The 22,689-nt window shown below is 44.7% G+C and overlaps 1 long non-coding RNA gene across 1 annotated transcript; it reads right to left on the minus strand.

Annotated features, from left to right (window-relative positions):
* Window positions 1-14,105: 14,105 nt before the first annotated feature.
* LOC125945206 (uncharacterized) lies at window positions 14,106-21,664 on the minus strand. Its single transcript, XR_007466693.1, has 2 exons — window positions 21,553-21,664; window positions 14,106-14,253 (listed from the first exon to the last, which is right to left on the minus strand). It is a non-coding gene; the product is annotated as an uncharacterized LOC125945206 (long non-coding RNA).
* Window positions 21,665-22,689: the final 1,025 nt, after the last annotated feature.

Consider the following 22,689-nt stretch of genomic DNA (forward strand, 5'->3'; position numbering starts at 1 on the left):
ACTACCGCGTGTCTCACTATCAAGTCGTGGTTTTTGCACGTAAAAAGGCAGAATTGTATTTTTCAATTGTTCATTCTCTTTTCTCTTTTACTTCACCAGACGAAAGCAAAGGATCGATGATGGCATATATTGCGAGGGCAGCACAAACGCAGTGAACGTTGCTAATGCACCCGTGTCCCGTGCATTCAGGCACGTTAAAGATTTTGGCACGTAAAACCCAGAATTCAATTCAATTCAAAGGTTTTGAGGTATAATGGTTTACCTTCAGACGAGTGGAGTTCTTGGCCAGTTGGTGATACAGTTTTTTCAGTACGGTGAAGCGCAAAAGACAAGACAAAGTGAGGCGAGACCGGTGGGACAAGCGCTACTGTCAACCTGTTGACAGTAGCGCTTGTGCCGTCCGTCTCGCCTCACTTTGTCCCGTCCTTCACGCTTCACCGTACTCAAAAAACGATATACCTACGAAAAGGTTACTCACATTCTTGAAAGGTATTCTGCGTCGGTTTTTTGCACCACTGCGCACAAAGAGTGTCACGATCATGGATGTCACAAGAGAGAACCCCAATCAGTCACACAAAGTTTACCGACTGTACAAAGTAAATCCTGATCGTTCACGATGTCACAATGGAGAACCCCGACCAGTCACACAAGCTTTAACGACTCTACAAAGTAAATCCTGATCGTTCACGGTGGCCTTTCCCATAACCGTGCAAAATGGTCGTCTTGCGTTCATGATTGCCGTGACGCACGTCCTTTTAACTTTTATTTCTTTCTCGCTCGGAGTCTTTCTGAAAAGCACTTGACGGGGCATCCATTACGTCGCCATGCTTGGGTGAGCGCCGATATGAATGGCCCGTGAGGGGCGGGCCTTCTTGCACATAAAATGAAAGACAGGTTGCGAAACTTACTACGGCGCTTCTTTTATATGTTCACGTCAGCACTGCGGTGTAACTCAGTTCGTACACATTGGTGAAGAGAAGGTCGCGTAGGGTGGGTTACCCGATTTTGTTTGCACTTTTCCATCTGCATGTAAGTGGCAGTGTGTATTCCCTTTGGTACCTTTTGTGGAACTCATTATCGTTTAAAGGCTTCTGACAACATCCTTTTGTGGAACTCATTATCGTTTAAAGGCTTCTGACAACATACTCTCGTGGTTTATCTGTCACTGGCTAACTGCCAAAGAAATGGTTTCGTACGTTCGAAGTCTACGTCTTGATCAACCAATGACGCTGTGATGCATGCTTTATTGCATCTTCTTGTAGCTCTTGGTTGCAGAAGAAGCGTCATGCAAACTTTAGCTGGTTGTATGTAGCACGAGAACAGTGAAATAATATAACCTAAATAATAAACGTCAAAAATGTTTCCGAATGCTTTGTAGCAATAGTGTTCAATTCTCGCTTATCTCTAAGTCGGCTATTCAAATCTTCTTTTCGGGCTCTCATAAGTGCTGGGCGAACGCTTCGCTCCAAACTTTTTTTTTTCGATGCTCAGGTATATATCTTGTCATCGGGCGAGGAGGAAAGGGCGCGCGATTAGCCTTTCCTCCTCTCTGGCTTGTGCGAGCCGGCGCGGCGCGACTTGAATGTGTTGCCAGTCGCGCGCTGCGGAACGATTCGGAGATGTTTTAGCTAGTTCTGAGTGCAATTCACGGGATGTCAGCTCTTAAGAGGTCCTCGAACAACCACTGTGTAGTCTTTAGGTGCAGCAGTAGCTACAGCATCTAGAAATTTCTCTTGGATGTGCAAAAATGCGACGCGCATTATCAGCCGCGGTGTGTGCATGTGTTGTGAACAATGTTGGATGTATCGGTTTTCACTCGACGAAGAGTTGTTGTAAAACATTTGCATCAGCCACCGGCATCGTTCTCACGCATTTTAAGTGTGGTAGACCTCACGTCACTATGTCTACGTTAGCCTCCTGCAAGAGGCCGAAGGCTTTGCTCAACACAGCGAGCACTGCGGTTGGCAAGCCAACATGATACACACAATTGCTGCGTGCTTAGATCGGCATTGGCTTTTTTGCCCTTTAAGGCACAATATACAAAGGGGATCGCATAAAGAGAATCCAACAGCTATTTGTAAGGACGCAATTTCCGTAACGTGGGTGAATGCGTCGTAAATGACTGAACTTAGGAGACTGAAAAAAAAAAGAGTTCATATGTCCTCCTTCTGCGGCAAAATAAAACAGAACACGGAATAACGACGCATGGTCCTGCCGCATGCTTGGACCACTTGGACCATACCCTATATAGAACAAACAGATCTATAACACAGCATTTAGTACTGCCTCGGGCGCTAGCACAGTCTGCAGCTGGTCGTTCGACCACACGAAAAGTGTGATTCACACTGTACGGTATGCGGTTATTATTGCGATAGCAATTATATGGACACTCAAAAGCAGATTTCTGCCGTCGGCGTCGCCGTCGCCGTGAGGTTCCGTATGACGTCATTTGGAGAAGAAGTCGTCGCCGCGCGCCGAACGCTGTATGTGCGAGTGAAAGGGCGCGAGGGGCGCGTCTTTCACGGGTAATGAACGCACGGCGGAGAACAAACGCGCGTTCTGCGCCGTGCTCGCTTAAGGGCTGAAGAAGTAGGCGTCTCTGTTCTCCTTCACAATCACCATGTATGTAGAGCAAACGCGCCTTCTTCCGACGAGCGAGAGGCCGTGGGGGAGGGGGAGGGAAGGAAGGCGACGTTTAGCTGCGGCACGCAGTGCCTATTTATATCAGAGGCTCCGGCAACAGTCACCAACGCCGCACGCATTTTGAGCGAACGCGGGCAAAACGCCGATGGCGTCGACAACAGTTCTGCGTGTTGCGATGCTGCTGCATGTCCAAGTTTATACAGCTGATAAAGCTAATACCATTACTCCGTATATCTCTCTACAAGTTTGCTATCGCAATTGATGCTTCGCCTTTCAGGTGAAACTGCGACAGCTTTTTATTAACCAAACTATTTCATTTGTAGGCGGAAACCTTGCCAAGCAAACCAGGCAGTCACCCACTGTATCTACAGATAACAACTTGAACGCTTGTCAAAGTAAAAAGCACGACTTATTCTCCAGCAGAACGGTACCCACGCTGTTAGGATCGTCAAATGTTTCGTAACTACTCGTTGCAGCTAAACCAGAGCTTAGAATTACAGTGCTGAGAATGCTGCAGTAAGGTAACATTCGTGAAACCAATTTTAAGAAATACCTAACTGATATCCGAGGTTGATTGTAAGCTCAAACAAACGCAGACACCTCGCGCTGGGTGCTCCGTCCACCCTAACACCAGCAGTTACTCCAGCCGCCTAATTACTTCAGACTTAAATTCCTTCACTACACCTCACAGGACCATTCCCCAGGTAGAAGACGCCATTTCATACTAAATATACCGCACGAAAAAATCAACCAGAAACTGCAGCCGAGCGTATACCACAGCATACAACACGGGCGTTTGCCCAAACCAGCATGCCATCTGCCCATAGATGGCGCCACTGCCTACGCAGTGGCGGCGCCCATGAAAAAACAGTCTATATCCAATGAGTAAATTACTTTTAAATAAAATTCCAGCTGCAAATTATTTATGCTATTTACACCGAACCATATTGGTACATTTATTTCTGTAAACAAATAGTGCAATTGAAATCTTCAAAATATATTTCTTTTGTCCTGTACTCGGAAGTAAAAGAGATAACCACTAAAGCTTTGTTCCTACAAATAAGTGGGAGTGGCTTGAATCTTGTTTTAATATCGGCGCGACGATCTATTGTATATTCCTAGTTCGTTATGTCACATATTCGATGCACTCTGCTTTGATAAAAATATATTCTTATTCAATTTGCGCTCCATTGCCGCAGAGACACAATTCTTATACGCGGTGTAGGGGGAGGGGGGGGGGGTGAGGTGAGCAAGAGAACATGCATATAAATGGGCTGGAAGAAATCACAATGCAAGGCGCCCTCCCTTAACTACACTTTAATATTGGAACATAGGAGCCAGTTCCTTGTTCTGTGTACCTCATGTCATTTTCGCAGATTTAGCTCTCACTATTCTATAGCTTGTAACCACACTGTAACTATTCTGCGATTACAACACGCGTTCGGTGCGAGCTCATGCTACCGAGGCTTCCAACAGAAAAACCTAATTCTGAGCCTTGCCAATGTTTCAAGTTTGGGCATCTGCACCTGAGATTTGTTAATATCATTTAAGCATCACAGACACCGGACTTGCAAGCGTTTCTGCCTTCAAATTTGTTCGGTTTTTCCAGTAGTTTCTTTTTGCAATATGCTCGTTCCCTGCTGATGGAAAATTACCTAGCAGCAATACGTCCTACAACATCTGAGCTTGTTAACTTGGAGTGCGTATGCACACAGACATAAAGAAACGCATACATTAAAAACCTGATCCAAACATCAAAGTACTTCCGTTCGACTAAGAAGCATTTGTAATTATTAAAACGTAGCCAAAATGAATCTGCACGAAAACCCAGTGCACCACCGATATCCTGTCAACATCCACGTAAGATCCATTCATCCACGTTCCGACTTAGCACTGAAAGGACGTCCTATACTAACGTGTATTTTGCGATTATCAAGTAGCCGATGTCTTATCGACGTTCATTCTACGTTATAATTAGACTCTTTATGGACATTACATACTGACGTCGTAGAGATGTACGCGCTATGTCATATCGGGTCGCTGCAGTTTAGGTTTTCTTGAAGATTTACTTAAGATGTATCGGTTGGGGAGTGCAATTGAAGTTTTTGTAGTTAAATTTTTATGGGACATGATCTTTGAATATGCGAAGTTTACCGAGCTTTATTGCACACGAAATGCCATTCCCATTTAATGTGGTACCTAAATTTTCCAGACGTAAAAGGTGGAACCTTACATCCCCAGGCTAGACGGTGAAGGCCTGCCGAAAATGTTCAGATAAATTTTGTTCCGAAACGTGGTAGCCCGTGGGCACGTTACGCTGCTGACCACATGACGTCTATAATGTATCTTGTAAGAACATGGCAAAAATACTTTTTTTTTCTGGGACCTCACAGGAATAGTTGCCCTGCACCATAGGTATTTTTTCCCAGTTTCCCCATGACGGAATTATTTTATCTCATTTGTTCAAATTAGAGTTAGAAACTATTATGTCTGCATTTCATATGTATGTTAACTAGTCTGCCTATTTTCTGATACAATTTACTTTTAAACGTTCAGTTAACTTAATATGCCCAATGTGCCACGCGGGAGGGAGGCCTTGGAGAATGAGTACGCTGCGGTTCCCTGTCGCGGTCGTCTGCAATAATGTGTGCACGCGATGTATCTGAGCTTGCTTTGTGGGCGTTCTTCCACAGAGCCTCTACTGCGAACATGCATGCATACGGCAGGCATTGCCAAATCCTGACTAGGAGCTTACCACTGTCGTTGAAACGAAAAGTGTACAATCAATGCATTCTACCGGTGCTAACATATGGGGCGGAAACATGGAGGTTAACAAAGAAGCTCGAGAACAAGGACCGCACAAAGAGTAATGGAACTCAAAATGTTAAGCCTAACGCTAAGAGAGAGGAAGCGAGTGGTGTGGATCAGAGATCAAACGGGGATAGGCGATATTCTAGTTGACATTAAACGGAAGAAATGGAGCTGGCAGGCCAAGTAATGCGTAGGATGGATAACCGGTGGAACACTAGAGTTACAGAATGGATACCAAGAGAATGGAAGTGCAGTCGAGGATGGCAGAAAACTAGGTGGGGTGATGAAGTTAGGAAATTTGCAGGCGCAAGTTCGAACCAGCTAGCGCAAGACACGGGTCATTGGAGATCACAGGGAGAGGCCTTTGTCCTGCAGTGGACATAAATAAAGGCTGATGATGATGATTATGGTGATGTAAATAGTATTTCGGCTGCAACATATGATGAACAAAAGAAACAGAATAAATTCATTGCGATGTACAAAAAGCGCTTAAGGAAGTGTCTTTGCGAACAATTCACGAGGCGTGACACGGCTTCCGCACCATAACAAGGCCCGGGAGCAGGGGGCGGGGGGGGGGGGGCGAATGCGAGAGAACAACCGCCCTACCACCTTCGAAATGAGAGTGGTTTGCCGGCCTTTCGTATATACACTACCACCTTATTGTATCAGAAAACATGCATTGAACGTGTTGGCTACACAACGCGGACTGAAATAACTATACTAATAATAACAATCAAGTGGCCGCTCAAGTGCCCAGCAAAGCCCTGTGATCATCAAGAATCATCTTCTGCCAGACGCAACGCGTCTGCTTCCTATAGTGAGAAGACTTGATTGCAGCATTTAATGCAGTAAAGGCTCGGCGCCACCTGCCGTAACTGAGATGACTTGGAATATTTCCCTTCTGAAAATGTTGTAATAACATGAAAATTACGAAATTCCTTCTAGAGGTGACGTCTTGTGTTATTAGTTTTTTCTTATCATGGTACCCTAATAAAATTAAATGATTTTCCGCCTGCATATCTCTATATGGTATCCAACGGTGATCTTTACCGCACATTGTGCGCTTGATTTGCACTTAAATTATACAGTGAATTTATACCCCCTGCTGTAATGACTGTAAATGCGAAGCAATAAATAAATAAATAAATAAATAAATAAATAAATAAATAAATAAATAAATAAATAAATAAATAAATAAATGCTGTAGTGACTACGCGTGCCATTTCAACAGAATGTGCATGGTGTAGGCATGGAGGACCAGGTCTTAATAGCGTGAACAGTATGGTGAACGAAAACTTAGATTTCCTTGAAATATTCGATGGCCATTCTCATGCCCGTTTACGCTGCACTTCATCCTTTGTGTAATAACTGAAAGATAAAAATCTTTAATCAATGTGAAGCAGCCAAAAAGCACATTTCTTTTAGATAAGGGACTGTTGTAGTGCTGGTGGATGTCAACAAAGCTTGGTAGTAAATAAGTTAATTACCATTTTCTAAATGTGCTGCTATTAGTTACTTCAGGGCATATTGCATATTTAAAGCCGGACAGTTGTCGAGGCGTGCCAAAAAGTGTAGATTTAAGACTACCATCCCCCCTTCCCCATATATTCTTCCTGAATCTCTTGTCACTGAAATGAATAACGGTGGTTCACTATATTCTTTTTATTTATTTGTGTGTATGTGTGTGCGTGTGTTTATGTGTCTGTGTACGTGTGCGTGAGCGTGTGTGTCTGTGTGTCTGTGTGTGCGTGTGCAATATACGAGGGAGGAATTTTTTGAAAATTCACTTAACGCCATCAAGTTTGTCCTGAAGACTGGACAGATATATCTGGAAACTTGTGCTAGACCCTCAGATCCAGGAAGTGCGCATCCCTCGAGACCGGACTGGTTTCAATTCTTCATTTCCAAATTATCATCCTTGTCATCATCATCAGCCTATATTTATGTCCTCTGCAGGACGAAGACCTCTCCCTGCGATCTCCAATTACCCCTGTCTTGTGCTAGCTGATTCCAACTTGCGCCTGCAAATTTCCCAACTTCATCATGACACCTAGTTTTCTGCCGTCCACGAGTGCGCTTCCTTTCTCTTGGTACCCATTCTGTAACTCTGATCCATCTATCCTACGCATTACATGGCCTGCCCAGCTCCATTTTCCCCCCTTAATGTCAACTAGAATATCGGTTATTCCCGTTTGCTCTCTGATTCACACCACCCTCTTTCTGTATCTTAATGTTAGGCCTAACATTTTTCGTTCCATCGCTCTTTGTGCGGTGCTTAACTTGTTCTCGAGCTTCTTTGTTAACCTCGAAGTTTCTGCCCCATGTGTTAGCACCGGTAGAATGCAATGATTGTACACTTTTTTTTTCAATGACAGTGGTAAGCTCCCCGTCAGGATTTGGTAATGCCTGCCGTACGAACTCCAACCCAATTTTATTCTTCTGTAAATTTCTTTCTCGTGATCAGAGTCCCCTGTGATTAATTGACCTAGGTAATCGTACTCCTTTACAGACTCTAGAGGTTGGCTGGCAATCCTGAATTTGCTTTGCTAGGCCATTGAACATTATCTTTGTCTTCTGCATATTAATCTTCAACCCCACTCTTACACTTTCTCAGTTAAGGTTCTCAATCATTTGTGGTAATTCGTCTCCATTGTTGCTGAATAGGACAATGTCATCTGCAAACCAAAGGTTGCTGAGATACTCGCCGTCGATCCTCACTATTAAGCCTTCCCAGTCTAAGAGCTTGAATACTTCTTCTAGGCATGCAGTGAATAGCATGGGAGAAGTTGCGTCTCCTTGCCTTACCCTTTCCAAATTATACACTACAGCAAATAATTATTAAGTCACTTAGGAGCTCTCGGTAAAGCATTTATATATTCAGCAATTTTGAGACATTTATTAAGTGCGACACCGCTTTAATACTGCAGCGCCGAAAGAAAATAGCACGTCGCCGCACTGTCTTAACACAATGAAGTGACTTTTTGGTTGCGCCAGTGCTAATGTCCTGTCTGTTTACCAGCGTGTTTTCCCAATACAATCATGCTTGGCTCTGTACTACTCAACATTTGGCAAAAATGAACCGGCGGAAGCTGTACAGTAAACATTTTAACAAACCTAGAGGTTCTAAAAAAAGAAAGGGTGTACTATTTTTTCAGTTAACGCTCCGGAGTACATTGCTTTAGCACTCATTCGGGCTCATAACACCTCATGGTAAAGGTGTGGGGGACATCGCCGTAGAGCGTGGGTTCTCAAAGTGGGTTCCGCAGGCCCCTCCTAGAGGTTCCGCGAGCCACTGAAAACATTTCCTTGGTTCCGTGCTCGCCAAGTGGCTAAGACGGCGAACACGAGTTGCGCTCGATCCAAAGAACCTCCATTACCCATGCCTGAGTGTCAAAAAGCACATCACAGTGCGTAACAGAAACGCCCGAACGGCGTACTAAATCCTCCAGCAGCTTGTAGCCACCCAGTTTCCGAAAACGGGCAGCGTGCGTAAGTCTTTGCACTTGAATCTCGGAGGCCGTAACTTGCCACCGTGCGCATTTTTCCGGTTTGTAGATATGGTATGTGCCAATAGCGTGCGCGCTGATGTATACGTCGTAAGATTAGAAAACTAATAATAAATGCGCGGAACACCACCAATGAGCAAAAACGGCGCAAGCGTCCATCAGAAACGAAACGGCGCAGTCTGCATCGCCGTGGTCATTAGCCGAAACCGTACGTGATAAGTGACTGACAGGAAGGCCGGAACGCTTCGTGCCTATAATTGTGCCTCAAAGCCTTTATTCCTGCGTTTATTTCCCCGCATAACATCGCGTTGACGGCTGTCCGCGTGCCTTCACAACTTGCATCCATGATCGCGTCGATAGCGACGGTGGTTTCGTCTGCACTTGTTGCAGCAAACGGCAGTTTAGTTTTAACTTGGTGCGTGCGTCGGCGGACTGCCTTCAGAACCGCAAGGTCGCCGTCCATGCATGATTGCGTCGACAGCTACCGCGGATTCGTCCGCAGCGGTTGCGGCAAGCAGTAGTTTCGCTTTGACTCAGTGCAAAGCTGTGGAAGATGAAGAGCAGCGGTTACATCGCGATGGGCGGACGATTTGTTGGCGACCAGTTCAATGGCGAAAACATAATCGGGATGTGCGCGCAGTAGTGAAAACCGCGTGAAAAGCGCGAAGGAAGTCGCAAGGCTTTCGCCGCTGCGAGTGCTAATCAGTCACGAGATGAGAATTGGAACTTCCGCACCGCTCTTGTGCAAAATAGGAACAAGATTTGCAGACTCATTCAGTAAATAAACGCGCGTTGACGTAGTAAGCATTTGTTTATTGTTTTCTTGATACCCACGATAATTAGACATTCGGCTAATTCGGAAAGCATTTTTTCGGTCCCATGAAATCCGAATTAACGAGGGTTTACTATACTCAAACTATAGCCGGCACTAATACTAAGACATCTTATGATGAAATGGTATAAGCCTCCCCGTGCGATAAGCACTGAAAATTGTCATTCTTTCTCGACATATTCCTGGGTTGCGATGCTGTCTTTTCTTGTCTCATAACGATTGCACCTGCAGTTTGGACCACTTGGGTTGCACGTCGCCGTGAAAGTAGATTGCCCAACACCACCGTTGGCCCCAATCATGTTGCGCGTGATACCTAGCCTCTCTACAGCGAGGGGGGGGGGGGGGCGGTTCTTTGGTACTTCATGGAGCTTAGCAGAATTCCCTGGTGCGAACATGCTTGAGAACCCCTGCCGTAGAGTCATCTCTCGTAACATGGTTTCCTAATATATCTAAACGCTCATGCGCCAATGTTATCCGGCCTCCAGTCGCCAGTTCATTACGGATGAATGGACACTAAAGCTAGAACCACATAAGACATGCATTATTCGGTTGTCCGAGCACCCATATTGTGCGGTGCCATGCAAGTTCAGGCTAAAATATGTGCCCTGTAGCTATCCATCAAGTTACTCCGCGAACCGCGTTAGGCCTGAATAAAAGCACCACCACACGGGCCGACACCCATAAGCGTGCGCAGATGGTGCGGGACAGACCACAAGCTTCCAGGCATGATGGTGTCAGCACGGATACCTGTTCCAGAGAGATATCGATGCTTGGCTGCCTCGGGTTTTCACGCTCCTGGCTACGCAGCTACGACGTGGTCCAATGAACACTCAGTGAGGCCGATTTATGTCCAGTGAAAAGTTGCTTTTAGGGGCGAAGCTCCTTAGGGTGTGGGTCGTTCCCTCCTCTGTAGTAGTAGTAGTATGTAGCCACCTCTAGTTTATGAATTGCTCAATAGATGGCATTGTGTGTCCGTACGTGAAAGAGACGCCGAAGCGTGTCGTCAGGCTGCTACCTCTAGTTTATGAATTGCTCAATAGATGGCGTTGTGCGTATATGTCCTTGGAAATAATATCACTAATAATAAGAAAAGGCGCTCGCTCTTGGCGCGCTTTCTCTTTCGCTCGGAGTCGCCGGATGGAAGACAAGGCGGCGGAGCGACGAGCGCGCAAGGCGGCGACAGCGCGCGCTCGCAGACAGAATCCGGCCGTGCGAGAACGAGAGGCCGAAGCGTGTCGTCAGGCTGCTCGGCGACGCCGGGAAAACCCCGCAGTGCTAGAACGGGAGGCCGAAGCGGCACGGCAGTGTCGCGAAGATCCAGCCGTTCGAGAACGGGAGACCGAAGCGGCACGGCAGCGTCGCGAAGATCCAGCCGTTCGAGAATGGGAGGCCGAAGCGGCACGGCAACGTCGCGAAGATCCAGCCATTCGAGAACGGGAGGCCGAAGCGGCACGGCAGCGTCGCGAAGATCCAGCCGTTCGAGAACGGGAGTCCTGTACAATAATCACTTTGCCTGCATTTCACCGATCACAAAGCGGTGATAATGAAGGGACCACGTAAACCAACAGTATAATAAAAGTTTGATGTTTAATATATACACGGTGTTTCACACTCTTTATATGATGCACTGGGCGAATTTCACGGGCGAGTTTCATGGTTTACCGATGATTCCCTCTGGAGCTTCGCCCCACTCATCATCATTCACCCCGTGGATATGCTGTGATTTTTTTCTTCTACGTTTTGTGCTGACATAACGAGACTAAAGATAAAATAATTGCGCTGATAAATACTTAAGCATTTTAAAACACTATCAATAACAAAGTACGAAACGATGTTTGGGGAAAATTCTACGAGCTATGCAAATGGGCGCGCGCGTGCGCGCGTTCGTCTCTTATAGACAGTTTTCAGAAGCGGTGCACGGGCATGGCTATGTTTGATCATGTCATCGCGCCGGTATGATGGCCTTGGATTGGACGTACTACAGATAACATAGCGCAGTAAATACACGCGCCAAGTAGAGACACGAGAAGTGCTAATTGTTCCGATCGTCCCTACTCGTTACGTTATTTATATTACGATGAATAACCAACATGCCCAAACATATTCCCTTCTTGGACTGGAGGCCAGTGAAGCGGTCTTCGGTTGTAGGCATGCCGACGGCGCGGCAAGAGCCGTTGTTACGGGTCTACCGGAAGAGGTCAGATTGGCGACACAAAACTCTGGCCCATGGTTCAACAAACATGTAAGTGAACCATTGTTTGTAATGTTAACGTCGCATGTGCTTGATCTGGAGCTCTCTGGAGCGCTCTGGCACTCGATAATCGTATACATACGTGTTCCTCCTTCGCTCCAAGCGATTAAAGCTCTGAAAGGCTTATTGTGCGCCGTTCACGGTCACTTCACTCTTCACTTTTTTTGTGTGTGCCTAGTGCGGTGTATTTACGCCACGATCTGTTTGAAGCGGTTGCCCAGCTTTTCGCGCTTTGATTGACGGCCTCGAATGTGTGTGCTTGAGCGCCGAGTGAGAATTTGTGTCCGCTTGTGTGTTGAGACCTCGTTCGTTGGTATTTAAACTTCCCACACATGTTAAACTACGTGTTTGACTCGATATTGGTGCAATGATATCTGCGTAGCTCGTCAGTGCGGCAGGGACGCAATGGTTTCGCGTAGTTAACTGCAGATTGTTTTTCTTGGACATACTGATTGGATGCCCCCGAAAGGGTGTTGGTGCGTGGTAATGCCTCTGTCACATAGTTAATTTCGATCGCGATCGAGCCTGGATATGAACTCATTCAATCGGGATCCGCGCGTCGTGATCGAACTGCCCGATTGCAATTGGAGACTGACCTATAAGCAGCTTCTAGATCAGTGTGTTAAAAACGAGGTACACCTAGAAATAGAGCCGAAGAAGTAAACCCTTAAAATGATCTTTAACCAACTGCGAAAAAGTGTTTTTTTTTATTTAAGAATAATTTTGCAAATCTCTCTCTTCATTGTCGGCCGAAGCCTGTAGTTCTAAGAGTTGCAGGTGATCAGAATTGGCGGATGTGGCACGTCTTTTACCCAAAATAACGAATGAAAAAGCCATTTTTCTGAAAGAGCTTTATAGAACTACATTTACTACACCTACTGGGCATGTTTATTCTTTGCTTCGGATTTACTTATTTAACCTTCAAGCGTTAGAGCCCAACCAACAAGATCCCGATCCTTGGATTGTGTACGAGTAGTAGCGATCATTTTCGATCACGATCGAATGTCCAAACATAACTTTGGCTGTAACTCAAGCGTGTTATAAATGAGAGCTCCCGTTCCATCTTTTGAAACTCTTCATGGCAGAGCAACACCAGCTTAGTAATGCAATCAATATTTATTGATTATTAGCACTCTACAATTATAATGTAGAGATCCAGACGATCAGTTTAATATCAGGCTGTAGCTATCGTGTTATTGTAGTTGTCTCAAACATCCGGAGATGTCTCGTGGAGTAAATAAAAATAATCTTTCTTGCAATTGATCTTTTTTATTACCGCAGTACATTGAATTTTTTTCACTATTTTAGTTGTCACCGAATACATAGCCTAAAGAAAACAGGTGTGCATACAACGAGAGACTGCCGAACGACTTTGAACAGACAAGTTTGTTATCGACGGAATTGTGCATTGCAGCTTCTCAATTTATATTTTACGCCTGCTTGTCGGTGACAACAGATAGTCACATACAATACACGCGCACACAAGCAGGTGAACATGTAGATATATACACTCGAATATGCATTCACAAGTCCCATTCAACTGCATTACTACGTGGTTGGACTGTGATGCCACTAGCAACATAAAGCTAGCATTAGTAGTTGGCGCTTTCAATACGTGAACCGAGTAATCATATCGCCGCTAAAAGCACGCATGATACACATAAGAAAGAAAAGGTACTTGCTGGCATACACCTACTCGCTATGGAATGTTTGAGAAGACAGGTATGAACACTTTCTTGTATTTGTATTTTTGCTGCACCAAGCCTCGTAAAAGCGTTAATAGTTCCTCCATCTTGCACCACAGAAATATTTACCAAAGAGAGCGAACAGAGCCAGAGCCGCCCTTACAGTTATTCAGCAATATTTCAGAGGCTGCTGGGCATTCTTGTCAGGCGTTAAAATACGTAGTATGAACGCGAAGGTAAGCATTGGGCGAATCTAATTTAGCTTTTACGGGGCTTGCTGGAAGAAACAAATCGTTGTAGAAGTGTGGAGAGGTGCACCTAATTTCTGTTTCATTAGGTATTTATAGGACAAGAAGCGCACAGACACAAGACAGTGATGATTGAAGAATGGATCATCGTGTTGATGTGGTGAGTGTGCGACTTCACAGGCAGAACCAGAGAACAATCACGATGGCCAGGCCAATGCCTCTCCAGTTCACTTCATCCTCGTCGAGTTTCCAACCCTGCTGACCTTGGGCCTGAAACCTGCCGTAAAGAAAAAAGAGATATCATTAGAAGTGGGCCGGCGGTAATGAAGGCCGCGAGAATTTCTTCGTTACCTCAAAGGGGAAGTGCATAACACATGTCAGAGCATACTAGTCTAGGTAATCTTCTTATTTCGATTGAGCGGCCGACAATACAAAAGCGGTGACACGCGTGCGCGTTGCTGCTAATTTTCCTAAACAGACTTTCTCTCGCGCTCTGCGAGCGCTATGCTCCACTGAGCATCCAGCTACAGACTGGACGGCTTGTTTCGCCAGCCAGAAGTGACGTTAAATAAAGGAGCAAATTCACAACTTCCTTGTCCTTGGCATGCACATGTCGCCCTTATTGACTAAAGGCCGCCCCACATTCAGTGATTTTAGTGGTGTTTTCTGGTAAAAAGTTCTGCAGTGATATCAAAGTCAAACACGTTTAATATATGCTATGTTTTATACATATTTTTGAAATAGAACACAGTTTTTTAAGTGCCTGTGAAAGAGCAATTAAACCTCTTCAGGTTGATTGTCTGAAGATGCGGACATTCTTTCCGCCAGCAATGACAATGTACAGATAGCTAATGAAAAAAAAATTTCGCAATTTATTTTTATGTATTTATGTTACGCGTTAAGATGATAAAATTGACATCATTGAAAGCATGCCTGCCTTAGCGAAAATCACAAGACGAGCGCCACTTGTGTCACATCTATCTCCGAAATGCAGTGACAAATATATTGGCGTTCTTGTTAAAGTTCTTTTTTAAAACATCCCCTAAGATATAGTAATATTACTCCAAGGCTAATGCTTGCTTTGGCACGTCTTGGGAACACTTATCTAGAAAATGATGCCCATCTCAGGATTTCTGTTAAGCAGATATGTGTACAACAGTACGTGGCTGAAATTTTTCAACTTCAACAAGTGAATAATTTTACAGGTCTAATAGTGAGCCATTTTAGTTAACTAGACATAAATTCCAACTTGTAGTGAAAGTAATGCGCACCTCTTCATATAGTGCACCTGAACGGTGCAAATTGCGCTATATTTCACACTTTATCCTCAAACAATTCGTTCGAAACAACAAAAAGGCAAAAAAAAAAGGCAAACACAAAGTCAGTACCAGCAGCAGAGACTAGAAACATCGTGCACCGCGGTGCATAAACATACACAACGTCGCTCGTTGCGAGTCCCTGTGATCCATGCATTGAGTCATCATCGACTTCGGTTTTACTGTCAGCATACAGCACCAGTTCATTTGCCCTCTTATCCTTTCAACGATGGCGTCTTTCGCGCTAGAAAGCTGGTTTGGCGGACCATGTTTCGACATACGTACAAAGTGACCGTTTATTGTATTTTGTGAGTCCACAGCGTCGGTAATGCATTCTGTGCTTTCAGTTTGCATACGAGCATTAATTTGGTCGTGAACAACTTCCCTCACTTTGAAAGCACTAACAAAAAAGTCCAGGAGGGCGCCTGTGAGGTGTTTGAATTGAGCGCCGGCAGCCAAGCTACGCGGAGCGTACCTCAAATAATTGACAGCTTTAGTTTAACGTTAGCGTAATAGCGGGGCTAAGGGAAAAAGCGTCACTGTTCCGCAACGAACTTTGCAAAAAGAGAGTTTTAGTATAGCGTGATAGCGTAGTTTACGTGCGGGACGCTATTCCATTACGCTTTGAATTTCGCATACATAGTGCACCTAAGGGATCCTAACTGTGTGTGCGTCCGGAAAGGGTGAAAGGCAGCGCAATGGAAACCAGGGGCGCGATCTTGTACGCGTTCCAAAATGGAGCGGAGGCGGTCCGTTCCATCGAGCCGCACACGATTGGTCAATTTGAACCGTGACGATCAAATTGACCAATCGTGTGCGGCTTGATGGAACGGACCGCCTCCGTTCCATTTTTGGAACGCGTACAAGATCGCACCCCAGGAGCGCGCTTTATTTTTATTTTTATGTCCGTCGATCTGCGGCGAAACAACCAGTACAAACTGTCCCCTACCATAGACTTCAAATCTACCAATCTCAGAGGCCATATTGCGCCGTCGCGCATATCTCCTGACTTCACCGATAAGTGGAGCTGGCATCTTATGTTTCTCTCGTTAGGCTTAGATGTGTTCGAAACAAAAAGCGACCTCGAACACTCCTGAAGGTTATCCAAAATACTCTGTCGTCGAAGCGGCCTGAGACTAAGCGAAAGCCCAAGTAGCTGGAATACTGTTCAGTTTAAAACCGCTACCACGCAAAGTCAAACTTCTCTTATATAATGCTCTTTTTCTGAGTCACATACACTACTGCTGTCTGGTGTGGAGTACAACGTCTGCTACCAACATAAACCGATTGTTCCTGCGGCAAAAAAGGTAATTCGTACTATTTTCAATGCTCCAGCAGATTCTCATACTGCACCTCTCTTCAAACAACTTAAATTACTCACGCTGCACTCTCTGTTAGACTTTAGACTGTCCTTAGCCTATCGAAAAGCCGTGAAACAATATCAGTCATACATTACGTCTTTAACGCAGTTAATTAGAAACAGAACATAATACAGCACACGGTCACCTGAACACTGGCATGTACCATGTCCTCGCACTAATTATGCTTTTCAAATCTTACATCATCGCTTACCACGCTTGTTAAACACACTCATGCGCAATAACATTGATGTCATTTCTTGTCCTGTTTCGCGTTTGAGTTTTTCAGTGATATTTGATCATGATCAATTTATTTTCACCGTTCTTGTTTGCTCATGTATAAAACTGCTATTTTCTGTTTGTAGTGTTTTTCTTATATTGATTTTTATGGCATAAGATTAAGCCAACATTGCATTGTATTCAAATGTATTTTTGTTGTCAGTCCTGTATTAGCGCCTGTGCCTGCCGCTGTTGCCCTCAGACTGGGTTTTATGGCCCGTCAAGTTGCTGTGCGCAACTTTTTCCTTAAGTCCCCCATAAATTGTACATTTATGGAAAATAAATGCAAATTCAAATTCAAATTCAAAAGTTCAAAAAATTTGCTACGAATGAAGTGAATTCAACAAAAACAACGCGAAATTCAGTTTGAAGCGGGCGACCGGGACCTCCGCCATGTTTTACATAAAGTACGCAAACCACACAAACACGGTAACGTTAAATCTGAGAAATAGCGTGCGTACGGTAAACGGTAGGGGTCATTAGACAGCTTTAGAATAACGTACGCAACTAATAAGCTTACGCTATACGCTATAGTACAGCGTACGCTAAGCAGCCCCCCGTTTATTACAGTTTTAGTTGGCCTGCGAGATCTTCCGATCTCAGAGGCCGTATGCCAACGTCGCGCCTATCTCCCGACTTCACCGATAGGTGGCGCTGACATATCTCGAAGACATTGTGCTACTAGCGGACAACAAAAAAGATTTACAGAAACTTGCGAATATCTGTGGGAATGCAGCGACAAATCTGGCCTTAAGTTTAGCACAGAGAAATCAGGAATTATGATCTTTAATGAAGAGACGAGTAACTTCGTGGTGTCAAGTGAACAGCAAGTAATACCCATAGTGAAGCAATATAAGTACTTCGGCGTACACATAAACGAAGGAAAGAATTACTCAAGCAACCACCAAGATAATCTGAAAATAAAGGGGAAGCGGAATGCAGCAATAATGAAACACAGAGCACTGTGGGGCCACAATAAGTATGAGGTGGTGTGTGGAATCTGGAAAGGAGTAATGGTGCCAGCGCTAACATTCGCAAATGCCATTATATGCTTAAAATTGGATATCTTGTCGGGTTTGGAAGTGAACCAAAGATCAGTAGGCCGGTTGGCTTTGGGAGCCCACGGTAATACCACAAATGAGGCAGTGCAGGGTGACATGGGTTGGACCTCCTTTGAAGTCAGAGAAGCACAGAGCAAAATTAGTTTTGAAGAAAGGCTCAGGAACATGGATGAAAATAAATGGGCGGCTAAAGTGCACAAGTATCTCTACATGAAAAGCGTGGACACAGAATAGAGGAAGAGGTCAAGGAAGTTGGCAACCAAGTACAGGATAATCGAAACTGTAAATAGACAACCAGGAGTCATCAGAAAGAAGGTGAGAGAAATAGAGACTGTGAATTGGATGCAAAGAATGGAAACAAAAAAGGACAATGCAGATTTGCATGAATGAGAATAAAGAAATTAGAAGGCAAAATCTGTACGATAACACAAAGGGCAGTGCCTTGCTATTTGAGGCTCGAGCCGGTTGCCTAAGGACGAAAACATATCGGAACAAATATTCGGAACTAGATGAGACATGTGTATGCTGCAGTAAAGATCCAGAGACCACTCAGCACATCCTAATGGAATGCGACGGGATCCACCCAGCGAGAACCGTAGGTAACATGCGACTTCCAGAAGCGCTTGGGTTTAAAGTGAAAGGAAACATCAACAGATCAGCCGTAGAGATAAGCAAGAGACGATTAGAGTACTGGTGGAAAAAAAGCAGGGAAAAGATGGATACGACCTCATCTCTTAAAATCATAGGTAGCGGTACAAGGTAAATTTTTGAGAAAGAAAAATAATGAAAAGTATACAAAAATGCTAGATAAAGAACATGTATAGTATACCTGATTAAATCAAGCAGGCTAGGTGACTATTTGTCGCCGCCCCGTTTCATAGGGGATGCCAATAAATCATCATCATCATCAGGTTTACCTCGTTAGGCTTCGCGTCGTTTGAAACGAGAAGCGATCTCGAAAACTGCACAAGGCTATCTATAATAAACTGTCGTCGAAGCGGGCTGAGGGTAAGCGAAAGCTGTTTATGAAGTCATTTGCTATGAACGAAGCGAATTGTACAAAAGCTATGCCAAATTCAATTCGAAGCGGGCTGCGGGGACGGCCGCCATGTTTTCCGTAAAATTCGCAAACCACGCAAAGACGGTAAGCTAAATATGAGAAATAGCGGGCGTACGCTATACGCCATGGGTCGTGTAGCGTACTGCGCATGCGCAGTGACGTCCCGCTATTTTATAGCGTATGCAATGTTATAGCGTACCCTAAAATAAACCTGTCTATTTAGCGTTCTGCACATGCGCATTTTGATCCCGCTATTCCGCTAAGCCCGCTATTACGGTAAACACGCTAAACTAAAACTGCCTAATCCCTCAAATCACGTCGAAGGGGTGCTTCCGGTAGATAGCTCCATCGTGTGTTCTCGCCACCAATATCCAATATCATGAACGGTGGGCATGCGCTTTTACGAGCTGCTCTAGCCTAAGAACATTTCAATCTGATTAACCTTAGGATCTTTCACGCACATTCCATTATCTATACGTGGCTGTATCTAACCTCCTTCACTTCATCTTTGGTCATCCAAAATGGTGTAATAGGTACAGCTTAGTTCTACTGTGCCGAGAGAAACGGGTCAACCACCGGACAAACTTGGGTCACTGGGTACGCACCACTCGCATGTGCCGCACTTCAATCAACCTTTTTCACGCCAAGTTGGATCACTGGGTACTTGAAAGTGGGTATATGCCGCTCTTGAGTGGCAAGAAAAAATATCCTTTCAAAATTATCACCCGGTGCCCGGCGCAATCAAATCGGCGCCATATATTTTCAGAGAATCTTGCCTTAATGTATATTGAGACAAGCGCCACAATGGCGCTGCGTGGCCCGAGGGCCGCAAGCGCGAGAGCGGAGCTCGGCTTCAGTACACGCCTCATATATGAAGCGTTTCGGCTCTGGCAATAAGGTGTGCATGTTCCTACATTGCTTCAATCCTAATGACATTAACGCCAAGAGTCATCCTGCACTGGTTTCTGCCGGAACGTTTCACGAATACAGCCCTCAGCGCTCTCATTCGCGAAGCAGTGGTTAGGCTACACCAGTTCGTACGTAGTACGAGACAGCCATAACGGAAAATGTATTATATTCGTGAAAATTGCTTAATTCGGCCAGCGGCCCCATTCGGTTAAGATTCCAGGGCTTCTCGTGTTACGATGACTCAGGTGTATACGGAAGCATTGTACCGCTCGGCTACGTGGATGGTACAGCCCCAGATGCTCAGATAGTTATTACAAAGCGGTAATGGTAAGTATACGTTTACTTTTGCGTCAAATGCGCCGTTAACTACTCAGGAGTCTCGGCAACACGAAGAGCCCTTGCCACATTGGCCACACGGCGGTGTCTGCAACGGCTGCTGTAGCGTAGACCTGTCCCGAACGGAACGTTCTGGAGTACCACGCAGAGTTCAAAGCTCCGCCTGCACATCCTTACACGCAACTTCAGCGTGGCTTCGAAACCAATGAGCACCGATACAATACCCTCTTTCCACCCTCCTCATTTCTCCACCAACCAGCGGCGTTCTTCTGTAACGGCGTGCTCTCGTCCTCCTCTCTGTCAAGCCGATGTGAGGGAGGGGCTTTTTTCTTTTTCGACATATATTGCATACTCCACTGGCGAAGCTCCGCTGCCCCATTTCTAGGAAAAGTTTCCGGATTAAAGGTTCTTGCGATGGAACTGTTCGTAAAAACAGTATTATGCCAACCAATGCGGATGTTCGGAGAGGGAGAGAGAGAAAAAACTTTATTTTTATCGGGTACAAGGAGGGGTAGAATCCTCGTGTTGGGTATGATGATGTTGTACCTGCAGTGTTATTACTATAAGGTGGCTGGCGATTCGAAAGACACAGCTTACGAATGTAAATGTTTGTGAATTCGGCCCGTCTTGTTTGGGCCTTTCGACCACCCGCAGCAATGGATGTGGCATGTAGAAATCTAGCGTTTGCGTGCTTGTTGCTGAGTCTTGACAGACAGGTGTTGGCGCGACTAGGAGAATAGGAAAGAGCATGCTCGGCTTATTTTGCCAAAAAGGCAAAACTGGACGAAAAAATAAATGCACTAGCACGCGAAACTGACCGCCTATTTTTATTCAGCGTACCTTTACTTGATTACCCAATGAGTACGGAACGCGTTTTTTGTGATGTGTACAAGACTCACTATGTAGCCAACTTTTTTTTTGAGCGGCAACCAACTTGAATTTGAGAAGTAAGCTGCACCCTTTCTGCCTATTATCGTATATTAGAAAAATAAACACGTACAGCTCAGAAATGTAGTTTCGGGCACTGTTTAGAGAAGGCGGGAGTCAGCATCTCCCCTATTGTGTCACGATAACAGTATATTGTAGCCTAACCATTTGTCTAAATAATGAGCGAATCGTGGTTTCATGCATTAGGTTCACCTTAAATAACACCAGGTGGTCAATATTCCGGAGCTCCGCTCCAACGCCCCTTAGGCGTGCCTCAAAACCAGATTGTAATTTCTGCACATGAAACTGCGGGATGAATTATTTTCTTACTTGGTTTCATCCATAACGCACAGTCCTGTAGTCTGGTCACAGGTGGTGCCAGTTGAACAGCGGCTGCAAGTGTCACCTTCCTTGTACACAGGAAGTCCCAAGACATTACCTCTGCAGTGTGGCAAGAACGCATATCTTGACAATAAATGCAACAAACAAAAACGAAAGACAGCATTGCATTCGAACAAGTGGCATATGATGTACCAGGTAGTTTTCGTTATTAAATATTTACTCGCCCCAATACTACTGGCTGAACTTATAGGCTAAAAGGCGTGGCGAAACAGGCTTACGGGCCAAAACCACTCTAGAGACCGTAATGAGGCAGCATACTACAAGTACAGTCGGCCACTGACGTTTACTCTGCCTGAGTTCCACGACAAAAGTGAATTATCCATGGCTGCAACAGAGCGCCTAAACAAGAACTAAGAAAAAGGAGTGGACACTAGCAGGCGCGAAAATCTTGCTTTGCTAAGACACCACGCTTCTAATTCAATAGATCACTATGTAGGTCACGCAAAGGCCCACACAGACAACTTCGATTTCGAAGCCCAGGCTTCTCTCTAGTACCGTCTTTATTAAATCGTCTGTCCCGTAAACCTTTGTCGTCATCTGTATATATACAAGAACAGCCTTTAGTTATGGTTATTTCACTGTAGCGTTCTATAATTACCGATTATCTGCTAAATAAATATATTCACTTATTTCGAAATCATTCGCATTCTACCACTGATTACCTTAGTGAATATTTAAATATTATAAGCTTATCATTTGTAATTCTATTTCCAGGAAATTATTTCTGCTGGCAGTCGGCTGGTGTCATAAGCGCTGTTTCCTTCATAGCTGATGGTTCAAAACGTGGTTCAATTTTTATGGCGTTACTAAATTTATGTATTCTTCCCAATTTCCTTCATTGCAGGCTATTCCTTTTTCTTCTACATTTTTTTAATATTTCACACGTAATTTACCGATGTTTTTTTTAATAATTAAAATACGCGCACAAGAATACTGTGTCGTTTATTCAAAGTTTTCAGTGGATGTCCGTTGTCCTTGCTCGCTTCTTTCAAGTAACTATATAACTACGTAATAACTGAAATAAATATTCGACAAATATTTAGCTTTTAGAAAAAGAAATTGAAA

The sequence above is a fragment of the Dermacentor silvarum genome, chromosome 4, assembly GCF_013339745.2.
Source record: "Dermacentor silvarum isolate Dsil-2018 chromosome 4, BIME_Dsil_1.4, whole genome shotgun sequence".
Classification (NCBI taxonomy): Eukaryota; Metazoa; Arthropoda; class Arachnida; order Ixodida; family Ixodidae; genus Dermacentor; species Dermacentor silvarum.